The sequence below is a fragment of the Ctenocephalides felis genome, unplaced genomic scaffold (genome assembly GCF_003426905.1).
Source record: "Ctenocephalides felis isolate EL2017-DRISC unplaced genomic scaffold, ASM342690v1 CF-g0.4_SCAFFOLD_03573, whole genome shotgun sequence".
Lineage (NCBI taxonomy): Eukaryota > Metazoa > Arthropoda > Insecta > Siphonaptera > Pulicidae > Ctenocephalides > Ctenocephalides felis.
The window spans coordinates 20425267-20437842 of NW_020539727.1; the positions used below are offsets into that span (position 1 = coordinate 20425267).

The 12576-nt window shown below is 35.0% G+C and overlaps 2 long non-coding RNA genes across 2 annotated transcripts; both read right to left on the minus strand.

Annotated features, from left to right (window-relative positions):
• Positions 1-5855: 5855 nt before the first annotated feature.
• Positions 5856-6150, minus strand: LOC113389227. Its single transcript, XR_003368228.1, has 3 exons — positions 6117-6150; positions 5965-6052; positions 5856-5900 (listed from the first exon to the last, which is right to left on the minus strand). It is a non-coding gene; the product is annotated as an uncharacterized LOC113389227 (long non-coding RNA).
• Positions 6151-7259: 1109 nt separating this feature from the next.
• Positions 7260-7712, minus strand: LOC113389228. The gene is made up of 3 exons (XR_003368229.1): positions 7687-7712; positions 7368-7455; positions 7260-7302 (listed from the first exon to the last, which is right to left on the minus strand). It is a non-coding gene; the product is annotated as an uncharacterized LOC113389228 (long non-coding RNA).
• Between the last annotated feature and the right edge of the window lie 4864 nt (positions 7713-12576).

Sequence of the window (12576 nt, forward strand, 5' to 3'; positions counted from 1 at the left end):
ATTTAAATCCCGCGTGCTAAGGGATTTTTTTAACCCCCAGGTTCTGCGGTTACCTAACCATAGAACCCTGGTTTAAGGTAACCGGAGCCCTGAACGTCAGGTAACCGGAATTCGGTAAACCCTGACGCAAGGGGTCGGGATGGGATTAGCTACCCTACAATTTTACAATTAACTCGCTTACCTCGATTTTTTATTTTTTACCATACCTGCGTCTCGAACCTGCTACCATATCCTTCCAATCTTCTATCCCATTCACTCCTCTTAGCCCGCTACTCCATGCTGATCACACCGAAACACCGCCACAAACTGGCTTATGTAGACTCGATATAAAAGCCATAAAATAATTCAACCGGCGACGATTTAACAAGTCAAAAGCACAAAAAAAAGCCGAGTTCGTCACCGGTTGTGTGGCGTAACGGTTAGCGTGATGGCTTTGTACCGCAAAGGTAACGAGTTCGATCCCAGGATCGGACGGGAAAAAAAGTTCGTCGTGTTGGCCGGTATACATGCAAGCGTGCCGGACGTTACGTTGATGTAATTAAGAAAAGCTCCGTGTAGGCGAAGGGGTGAATGAAGAAAACCTTCCCTGCCTCGGGCACCCTCCCCAGGCATTGCGACCTGGCGGAGGGTGCCCTAGCGGATTTCTTCACTTTATTTACTTAACTAGACGGCGGGGGGTCGGGAGGCCCCCCCACGCGGGCGCGGACCGGTCAATCAAGAACCAAGCCAGCCAGCCAGCCCCCGAATTCAACGCCACGCGCGCGCGCGCGTGCGTGTACGCGCGTGTGCGTGCACGTGCGTGTGCGCCGCGTACCTAGGTAGAGTATATACATTCTTAAAAATGTACTAGTACGCGTGTAAGCAACGCGTACTAGTACATTTTTAAGAATGACTTTTTAAATAAGTACGCGTTGCTACGCAACGCGTACTAGTACATTTAAGAATACATCTTAAGAATGACATTTTAAATAAGTACGCGTTGCGTAGCAACGCGTACTTATTTAAAAATGTACTAGTACGCGTTGCTACGCAACGCGTACTTTTAAGAAATTCATTCTTAAAATGTACTAGTACGCGTTGCGTAGCAACGCGTACTTATTTAAAAATGTCATTCTTACGAATGTCATTCTTAAAAATGTACTAGTACGCGTTGCGTAGCAACGCGTACTAGTACATTTTTAAGAATGTATATACTGTACCCCTAGGTACGCGCGCGCACACGCACGTGCACGCACACGCGCGTACACGCACGCGCGCGCGCGCGTGGCGTTGAATTCGGGGGCTGGCTGGCTGGCTTGGTTCTTGATTGACCGGTTTCGCGCCCGCGTGGGGGGGCCTCCCGACCCCCCGCCGTCTAGTTAAGTAAATAAAGTGAAGAAATCCGCTAGGGCACCCTCCGCCAGGTCGCAATGCCTGGGGGTGTGCCGAGGCAGGGAAGGTTTTCTTCATTCACCCCTTCACTACACGGAGCTTTTCTTAATTACATCAACGTAACGTCCGGCACGCTTGCATGGTATACCGGCCAACACGACGAACTTTTTTTCCCGTCCGATCCTGGGATCGAACTCGTTACCTTTGCGGTACAAAGCCATCACGCTAACCGTTACGCCACACAACCGGTGACGAACTCGGCTTTTTTTTGTGCTTTTGACTTGTTAAATCGTCGCCGGTTGAATTATTTTATGGCTTATCTATATCGAGTCTACATAAGCCAGTTTGTGGCGGTGTTTCGGTGTGATCAGCATGGTAGCGGGCTAAGAGGAGTGAATGGGATAGAAGATTGGAAGGATATGGTAGCAGGTTCGAGACGCAGGTATGGTAAAAAATAAAAAATCGAGGTAAGAGGGTTAATTGTAAAATTGTAGGGTAGCTAATCCGACCCCAAACCCGTGCGTCAGGGTTTACCAAATTCCGGTTACCTGACGTTCGGGTTCCGGTTACCTTAAACCAGGATTCTATGGTTAGGTAACCGCGGAACCTGGGGGTTAAAAAAATCCCTTAGCACGCGGGATTTAAATAAGGTAATAAATACGTTAAATTAAATAAAAAAAAAGTTATAACAGATAAGAAGAAAAAAATTCTAAGTCTTTAAGATGTATTTTTTTTTATAAGTTTAGAAGCAAAAATAATTAATATAAGTTATAGGTATTAATTAATATGAACTAATTATTATGCAATCTAAATTAATTAAAGTGCTTATTTTTCTTAAAGTTACACGGTATATAAGAAAAGAAAAAAATAGTAAGATCTAAGGAAATATTTTTTCTAAGTTAAGTAAAACTAACTGATACGTGTTATACATATTAATTTAAATACACTGGTTAATTGATCTAATTGCAATAGAGCAGTTGCAATAAGTCTTTGTGCAAATAATTAATTTCATTATGAGCAAAATTGCAAACACAATCTTAGTCTTTATAATGAAGTAATAAAATAATAAACTAATTAAATTAATAAATTGCTCATATTTATTAAAGTTAAAAAAATACATATATACATATGTTTTTCTTAGTAAAGTAAAACTAACTAATACTAGTTATACTTATTAATTAAATTGAACTAATTAATTAATCTGTTTGTCACAGAATTGTTGAAATAAATAATTAGTCTTTGAGCCATTAAATAATTCTAAGTAAAATTGCAAAGACAATCTAATTAAGTGCTCATATTAACTAAAGTATACAGCTAATTAAAAACATGAAATATCAATTAAAAGATATTATAATTACAATAACTTTATTAACATTGTATAACACAATAATTTCAACGTATTAGTAGCTAATTTCAAACTAAACTTTTAAAATATTGATATTTTCCACTTCGAACTGTTTAAAAAGTCATGGATTTTCACTCAAGTTAAAGGTGTCAAAAACATAATTTTGTTTTTCAATGTTTTATGCTAAAAACTCATGCATATATATCCATGGCTTTTTACTCAATACGTGGATTTCTAAACTGAACTTTAAATTTGCTCAATTGAAATTGACTCGAATATTAATAGTTGATAATAAATTAGCAAGTATATACAAGTTCAATTATATATCACTGAAATTGATAAAAATTAAATTAAATTAAACACTTACAAATGAAGTTAAATTTTTATTTGATTTATATATATATAGGTTAGATCGTTACATTACAAATATTGATTATATTACTATAACTAATACTCTCATCACTCTAACTACAATAGAACATTATTTATAATTAATAATTTTTACTTATTACAAAGATTAATTTTACAATTGCTACTATTACAAACATTATTATTAATTATAATATAAACATGTTATGTATATATAGCAGAATCTTGACAATTAATTGACTTGGGACAGCATGATCAATCGAACCATCATCCTGGTGCATACGCAGCAGACAGTCAGCAGCAAAAACCACTTGTAGATTGTTTTTGGGAATGAGTGTTCCAGCCATCCATGATAAAGTTTCGGAGCATCACTAGTCGAATTAGCAACTGGATACAACCCTGTAAGAGAAATTAATTAATATTGTAATAAAACAATATTGTACAATAATTAAAATACTATAAACTAAATATGAAACTATTTGAACAAAATAGTGAACAATTTACATGAATACAAATCAAGAGGCAAGAAACCATAGGAGGGCAAATGCATGGGCGTAAGACACCAGGGTAAAAGTACAGAGACACCAGGGTAAAAGTACAGAGACACCAGGGTAAAAGTACAGAGACAGACACCAGGGTGAAAGTACAGAGACAGACACCAGGGTAAAAGTACGGAGACACCAGGGTAAAAGTACAGAGACAGACACCAGGGTAAAAGTACAGAGACACCAGGGTAAAAGTACAGAGACACCAGGGTAAAAGTACAGAGACACCAGGGTAAAAGTACAGAGACACCAGGGTAAAAGTACAGAGACACCAGGGTAAAAGTACGGAGACACCAGGGTAAAAGTACGGAGACACCAGGGTAAAAGTACGGAGACACCAGGGTAAAAGTACGGAGACACCAGGGTAAAAGTACGGAGACACCAGGGTAAAAGTAAAGAGACACCAGGGTAAAAGTAAAGAGACACCAGGGTAAAAGTAAAGAGACACCAGGGTAAAAGTACAGAGACACCAGGGTAAAAGTACAGAGACACCAGGGTAAAAGTACAGAGACACCAGGGTAAAAGTACGGAGACACCAGGGTAAAAGTACAGAGACACCAGGGTAAAAGTACAGAGACAGACACCAGGGTAAAAGTACAGAGACAGACACCAGGGTAAAAGTACAGAGACAGACACCAGGGTAAAAGTACGGAGACACCAGGGTAAAAGTACAGAGACACCAGGGTAAAAGTACAGAGACACCAGGGTAAAAGTACAGAGACACCAGGGTAAAAGTACAGAGACACCAGGGTATGAGTACAGAGACCAGGGGCTTTACAAGTACAAGACCAGGCCGCAGGCTATTCGAGCAAGATGAGACCAAAATGCAAGACGTTCAAGTGAAGTGAGACCAGAGTGCAAATCATTCAGAAGACCGCCTAAAGTTTCGTCAAATAAGCCTATAAACTAAAATTATTTAACATAATTCTTAAGTATAAATATCAAGTATAAAAATATTTTAATACTTATATTTCTTTGCACAACGAAAGTTTTAATATCCGAACTGCTGTATCCGCAATCTCCACAATGGAGCCAATCGGTTGCCAATCAGTTCACTTTGTCTTGATTTATCACAACTGACGGATGACATTCTTCTATTATACCTATGACATCAAAATAATTCAAAATATTCATATAATTTAAGTAATATATTATAAGTAAAGCATTAATGAGAATTCAAACAACAAATTGAACTAATAAAACAATGTGTTTATTTAATAATTAGATGAATATATTATAAGTATCCAAGTCGTAAGCCTTGATTGAACGCAGCTGATGTGTGTATCTTCTCTAGGAACACCATTGAGTTAATGTTTCTGACAGCAAGATAGGTTCAATGCAGGCAGGTGTGTGAGCATCCTGAAGCAGTCATTGTTTACCCTGTGAACAAAAGCATGTAATTAATAATAATTCAGACTACTATAATACTTTATAAAAAGTAACTCACCGAGTGTTATCTTCTGAGCAGTTTCACTATGTCCCAATGCGTAAACTGCAACAAGTGGTTTTTATAGCAACTGATGAAACTACGTTAGTAAAATGTTAGTATTGTTAATGAGTTAGTAAAACTACTGGTAAGAACATGCATAAGATTAAACAGTTACAAAAAGAACCACTTGTGCATAATTTAGTGTTCCAGCTCAAGCATAGAGACGTTTATTTACGACTGATCCTTCATGAACGATTACAGTCTAATCAGAGTCGATAAAGCCGGTTGGGTTGATGATAGCAGTTGGTGGTTCAGTAGTGGAGAAGTGAATCTGTAATTAAAAAAAACAAAAGGTTAGAATACATCTTTTAAAATGTTTGAGAAAGGATACATACAGCCTGATAGATACTTGATATGAGCTTACTGTTTGATTGACTAGAGTCGATAAAGCCGGTCGGTTGATGATAGCAGTTGGTGGTTCAGTAGTGGAGAAGTGAATCTGTAATTAAAAAAAACAAAAGGTTAGAATACTACATCTTTAAAATGTTTGAGAAAGGATACATACAGCCTGATAGATACTTGATATGAGCTTACTGTTTGATTGACTAGAGTCGATAAAGCCGGTTGGGTTGATGATAGCAGTTGGTGGTTCAGTAGTGGAGGAGAAGTGAATCTGTAATTAAAAAAAACAAAAGGTTAGAATACATCTTTTAAAATGTTTGAGAAAGGATACATACAGCCTGATAGATACTTGATATGAGCTTACTGTTTGATTGACTAGAGTCGATAAAGCCGGTGGGTTGATGATAGCAGTTGGTGGTTCAGTAGTGGAGAAGTGAATCTGTAATTAAAAAAAACAAAAGGTTAGAATACATCTTTTAAAATGTTTGAGAAAGGATACATACAGCCTGATAGATACTTGATATGAGCTTACTGTTTGAAGCCGGTTGGGTTGATGATAGCAGTTGGTGGTTCAGTAGTGGAGAAGTGAATCTGTAATTAAAAAAAAACAAAAGGTTAGAATACATCTTTAAAATGTTTGAGAAAGGATACATACAGCCTGATAGATACTTGATATGAGCTTACTGTTTGTGACTAGAGTCGATAAAGCCGGTTGGGTTGATGATAGCAGTTGGTGGTTCAGTAGTGGAGAAGTGAATCTGTAATTAAAAAAAACAAAAGGTTAGAATACATCTTTTAAAATGTTTGAGAAAGGATACATACAGCCTGATAGATACTTGATATGAGCTTACTGTTTGAAGCCGGTTGGGTTGATGATAGCAGTTGGTGGTTCAGTAGTGGAGAAGTGAATCTGTAATTAAAAAAAAAAAAAGGTTAGAATACATCTTTTAAAATGTTGAGAAGAAAGAAAGGATACATACAGCCTGATAGATACTTGATTGAAGCTTCTGTTGAGCCGGTGGGTTGATGATAGCAGTTGGTGGTTCAGTAGTGGAGAAGTGAATCTGTAATTAAAAAAACAAAAGGTTAGAATACATCTTTTAAAATGTTTGAGAAAGGATACATACAGCCTGATAGATACTTGATATGAGCTTACTGTTTGAAGCCGGTTGGGTTGATGATAGCAGTTGGTGGTTCAGTAGTGGAGAAGTGAATCTGTAATTAAAAAAAACAAAAGGTTAGAATACATCTTTTAAAATGTTTGAGAAAGGATACATACAGCCTGATAGATACTTGATATGAGCTTACTGTTTGATTGACTAGAGTCGATAAAGCCGGTCGGGTTGATGATAGCAGTTGGTGGTTCAGTAGTGGAGAAGTGAATCTGTAATTAAAAAAAAACAAAAGGTTAGAATACATCTTTTAAAATGTTTGAGAAAGGATACATACAGCCTGATAGATACTTGATATGAGCTTACTGTTTGAAGCCGGTTGGGTTGATGATAGCAGTTGGTGGTTCAGTAGTGGAGAAGTGAATCTGTAATTAAAAAAAACAAAAGGTTAGAATACATCTTTTAAAATGTTTGAGAAAGGATACATACAGCCTGATAGATACTTGATATGAGCTTACTGTTTGAAGCCGGTTGGGTTGATGATAGCAGTTGGTGGTTCAGTAGTGGAGAAGTGAATCTGTAATTAAAAAAAAACAAAAGGTTAGAATACATCTTTTAAAATGTTTGAGAAAGGATACATACAGCCTGATAGATACTTGATATGAGCTTACTGTTTGAAGCCGGTGGGTTGATGATAGCAGTTGGTGGTTCAGTAGTGGAGAAGTGAATCTGTAATTAAAAAAAAACAAAAGGTTAGAATACATCTTTTAAAATGTTGGAGAAAGGATACATACAGCCTGATAGATACTTGATATGAGCTTACTGTTTGAAGCCGGTTGGGTTGATGATAGCAGTTGGTGGTTCAGTAGTGGAGAAGTGAATCTGTAATTAAAAAAAACAAAAGGTTAGAATACATCTTTTAAAATGTTTGAGAAAGGATACATACAGCCTGATAGATACTTGATATGAGCTTACTGTTTGATTGACTAGAGTCGATAAGCGGTGGGTTGATGATAGCAGTTGGTGGTTCAGTAGTGGAGAAGTGAATCTGTAATTAAAAAAAAACAAAAGGTTAGAATACATCTTTTAAAATGTTGGAGAAAGGATACATACAGCCTGATAGATACTTGATATGAGCTTACTGTTGATGACTAGAGTCGATAAAGCCGGTCGGGTTGATGATAGCAGTTGGTGGTTCAGTAGTGGAGAAGTGAATCTGTAATTAAAAAAAAAAAAAGGTTAGAATACATCTTTTAAAATGTTTGAGAAAGGATACATACAGCCTGATAGATACTTGATATGAGCTTACTGTTTGAAGCCGGTTGGGTTGATGATAGCAGTTGGTGGTTCAGTAGTGGAGAAGTGAATCTGTAATTAAAAAAAAAACAAAAGGTTAGAATACATCTTTTAAAATGTTTGAGAAAGGATACATACAGCCTGATAGATACTTGATATGAGCTTACTGTTTGATTGACTAGAGTCGATAAAGCCGGTCGGGTTGATGATAGCAGTTGGTGGTTCAGTAGTGGAGAAGTGAATCTGTAATTAAAAAAAAAAAAGGTTAGAATACATCTTTTAAAATGTTGGAGAAAGGATACATACAGCCTGATAGATACTTGATATGAGCTTACTGTTTGATTGACTAGAGTCGATAAAGCCGGTTGGGTTGATGATAGCAGTTGGTGGTTCAGTAGTGGAGAAGTGAATCTGTAATTAAAAAAAACAAAAGGTTAGAATACATCTTTTAAAATGTTGGAGAAAGGATACATACAGCCTGATAGATACTTGATATGAGCTTACTGTTTGAAGCCGGTCGGGTTGATGATAGCAGTTGGTGGTTCAGTAGTGGAGAAGTGAATCTGTAATTAAAAAAAACAAAAGGTTAGAATACATCTTTTAAAATGTTTGAGAAAGGATACATACAGCCTGATAGATACTTGATATGAGCTTACTGTTTGATTGACTAGAGTCGATAAAGCCGGTCGGGTTGATGATAGCAGTTGGTGGTTCAGTAGTGGAGAAGTGAATCTGTAATTAAAAAAAAAAAAAAGGTTAGAATACATCTTTTAAAATGTTTGAGAAAGGATACATACAGCCTGATAGATACTTGATATGAGCTTACTGTTTGAAGCCGGTTGGGTTGATGATAGCAGTTGGTGGTTCAGTAGTGGAGAAGTGAATCTGTAATTAAAAAAAAACAAAAGGTTAGAATACATCTTTTAAAATGTTTGAGAAAGGATACATACAGCCTGATAGATACTTGATATGAGCTTACTGTTTGATTGACTAGAGTCGATAAAGCCGGTCGGGTTGATGATAGCAGTTGGTGGTTCAGTAGTGGAGAAGTGAATCTGTAATTAAAAAAAAACAAAAGGTTAGAATACATCTTTTAAAATGTTTGAGAAAGGATACATACAGCCTGATAGATACTTGATATGAGCTTACTGTTTGAAGCCGGTCGGGTTGATGATAGCAGTTGGTGGTTCAGTAGTGGAGAAGTGAATCTGTAATTAAAAAAAAAACAAAAGGTTAGAATACATCTTTTAAAATGTTTGAGAAAGGATACATACAGCCTGATAGATACTTGATATGAGCTTACTGTTTGAAGCCGGTTGGGTTGATGATAGCAGTTGGTGGTTCAGTAGTGGAGAAGTGAATCTGTAATTAAAAAAAACAAAAGGTTAGAATACATCTTTTAAAATGTTTGAGAAAGGATACATACAGCCTGATAGATACTTGATATGAGCTTACTGTTTGAAGCCGGTTGGGTTGATGATAGCAGTTGGTGGTTCAGTAGTGGAGAAGTGAATCTGTAATTAAAAAAAAACAAAAGGTTAGAATACATCTTTTAAAATGTTGAGAAAGGATACATACAGCCTGATAGATACTTGATATGAGCTTACTGTTTGAAGCCGGTCGGGTTGATGATAGCAGTTGGTGGTTCAGTAGTGGAGAAGTGAATCTGTAATTAAAAAAAACAAAAGGTTAGAATACATCTTTTAAAATGTTTGAGAAAGGATACATACAGCCTGATAGATACTTGATATGAGCTTACTGTTTGATTGACTAGAGTCGATAAAGCCGGTTGGGTTGATGATAGCAGTTGGTGGTTCAGTAGTGGAGAAGTGAATCTAATTAAAAAACGAACATGGATGAATACATAATTGATGATATATCATTAATTGATGAAATAAATCAAATATATACCTAGTTGTCATACATTACTTGATCATTTCACTTCCTACAGTTTTCTTGACTTTGTACATTGTGTGTTGATGTCACAACGGTTTAGAATTCGCACTTGGATGTATACAAAACGAATTTATGAATTGAAAGCAGTGATAAAAAGCGTATTGAATGATAAATACACATTGCATTATTTTAATGATTCAAACGATTACATTATTAATTAACAATAGAATAGATGGTTATTTTGTTAGTATTTGTTAGTGTCATTAAAACTAGAACTACTCATGCACTTTAATATATTAATCCATACGAAAGCTACCATGCAAGTAATCATTCGAATCATAAAATGCAAAGTCTTATTAAATTTGATATTTAATTAAGAAAAAATGTTAAAAAAAATTAATCATTGAGTATCTAGGGTTTAATTGTTTTATATGAATCAAATCAATAAAATATTTCATCCAAAGTGCGATGACGCCGAGGGCAAATTTAAATCTGCAAAGTGTTAAAAGGACATCAATATAATTGCAAATCAATGATAAAAGATTTATACAAAAAGCAATGATTGAATTAACAAAATTCAATGCAAAATGATACTCACACCTAGTTATTGTGTTATTGAATAAATTTCCTTAGATTCATAACTTCTATCAATAAACACTAGATTTGTCAGGGGCTCCAAGTGATTTCAATTGCAAAATTATTTCCAAAGCTAATCATTTTGCTTTCCAAGACGAATAAAAAACAACATTGTCCTGAACCTGTAAAATTTGAAAATTAGTATTAAATTAGGATGAATATCATTGTAAATGCATTACTAAAATAATAGCCGATGCTCACAATAAGAAATAGTAATAATTTTGTACTTCGGATACAACTTACATGATAAAATTTAAAACCTTAAAACAGATTGTATGATTAACAGATTCCACCTTTCTACATCTAAGGTTTTTCTGATTTATCAAAGTGAATTAGCATAATAAAATAAAATTTATTCCTTAATATTGAAGAATAAAAATAATTGTGTTTCGATAAGAAATTAAAATTTAAAAAAAATGTAGAATAAAAAAATGGAATGTTGTGGATGGCTAAATGCTCCATGTAAGCGTGGCTAATAATAATTTAAAAAAAAACCTATATCTCGAATAAATAATAATCCAATGAATATTAACACTTCTTGTTCAATAAGTCATACCATCTATAGCCTTATTTGTACCTACTATGATAAAGATAAATAGAATTCATTATCAGTTTTAAATAAAATCATCACAAAAAATTAATCAATGCACATACAAAATTCTCAAATGAAAATTGTATCAATCATTATTTCTTTATACTTAAAAAATTCATAAAATGCTTGTATGAAATAAGCACAAGTGAGAAATCTTGCACAGGTACAATCTAAGTTGTGAAATATTAAAACTTCTGATATAACTTTAAACAAATTGTAATGTTCAATGATACCTAAGCCATTTTATGCAAATAACCTTAAAAAAAAAAAAAAAAGTGATGAAGTAGAATCTAAAGCAACCGAGTCTAATAAAAAGTAAAAACTTTACAAAAAAGGCTCACTTCCTAAATTATGTTCCATAAAGTCTGCCAGATTTCCAATACTAAACCTCAGCCTGGTCGACTAAATATTTCCATATTAAATTTATAATTATTACACAAAATACAGCTGGGGTACAAGATGAGTGATGGATCGAGTTGTGTAACATTACCCGAGATAAATCAAGCACATGGTTAGTTAAACTATAAAAAAGCATTTTGATTACATAATATCTTTGCTTTAAAATTCATGAAAACGTAGTGATTGTATTCAAATGGAGTCTCGACGGACCCCTTTCTCAAATCTTCTGATCTAAAAATAGGATTGCGCAAGCATAAAGCAATGGCATTTTTTATTGAACGCTGATTTTGTAGTAATAAACTTTGGAAAAAATTCTCGCCCGAAACATGAAGACACGAGGAATGATTTCAATCGGAATCCGAATCCGAAATAAATCGTGCACAATTACTTGTAATAAATGTCACTATCGACGCTTCACGCAACGACACTTTTTAACCACAAAATGGAATCGTAAATTCGAAAACGTAATATAATTTGCACAAGTACAACTCACCAGAATAATCGGGTGCTCTCCTGGCAGGGGCTCCGTCGTCTTGTTATTCGTGCTCCGATGTAATGATGTAATGATGTAATGTTCTCGCCCGGCAAGTCCCAAAAGAAAGAATGAATTTTTTGGCGGCACTTTCCGCCATTAACCATAGATATGTGCGAAGATGTGCGACTGCGGAGTGTGCAAGTGGCGCCAACGGTCCCCAAGCGTCTCTTTTTGGCACTTTTGAAACTGTCAAGAAGTTTTATCTATGGTCAGAGCGGGAAACTGTCAACGAAATAACATTAGTTCGAATTCAAATATTCTACTTATAAATGCAATAAGTATGTTATCTTTACATTTGCCATTAACATAAAACATGTAACCGAGAATTACTAGTATTAATTTATAGTAACAACTTGAAGGAAATAGGTGTGTAATTAAATATTCTAGGATTAAAAATGATCGATAATTAAAATAATTAAAACTAAACAGTTGTTTTGAATATTTTTCTATTTGTTAGATATTATTCTAAATTTTAGATCTTCCGCAGTCTTAGTCTAAATATTCTCATAGGGTAAGTTATTGTAATCGCAAAAAATCGAAAATGAAATGTTCTGCATATAAAATTTAACATACACAAATTATATTTTCATGCATAAGGAAAATCAATAAAAGTATTTAATTTGTCTTACCAGTGTTTTCGTAGATCTTT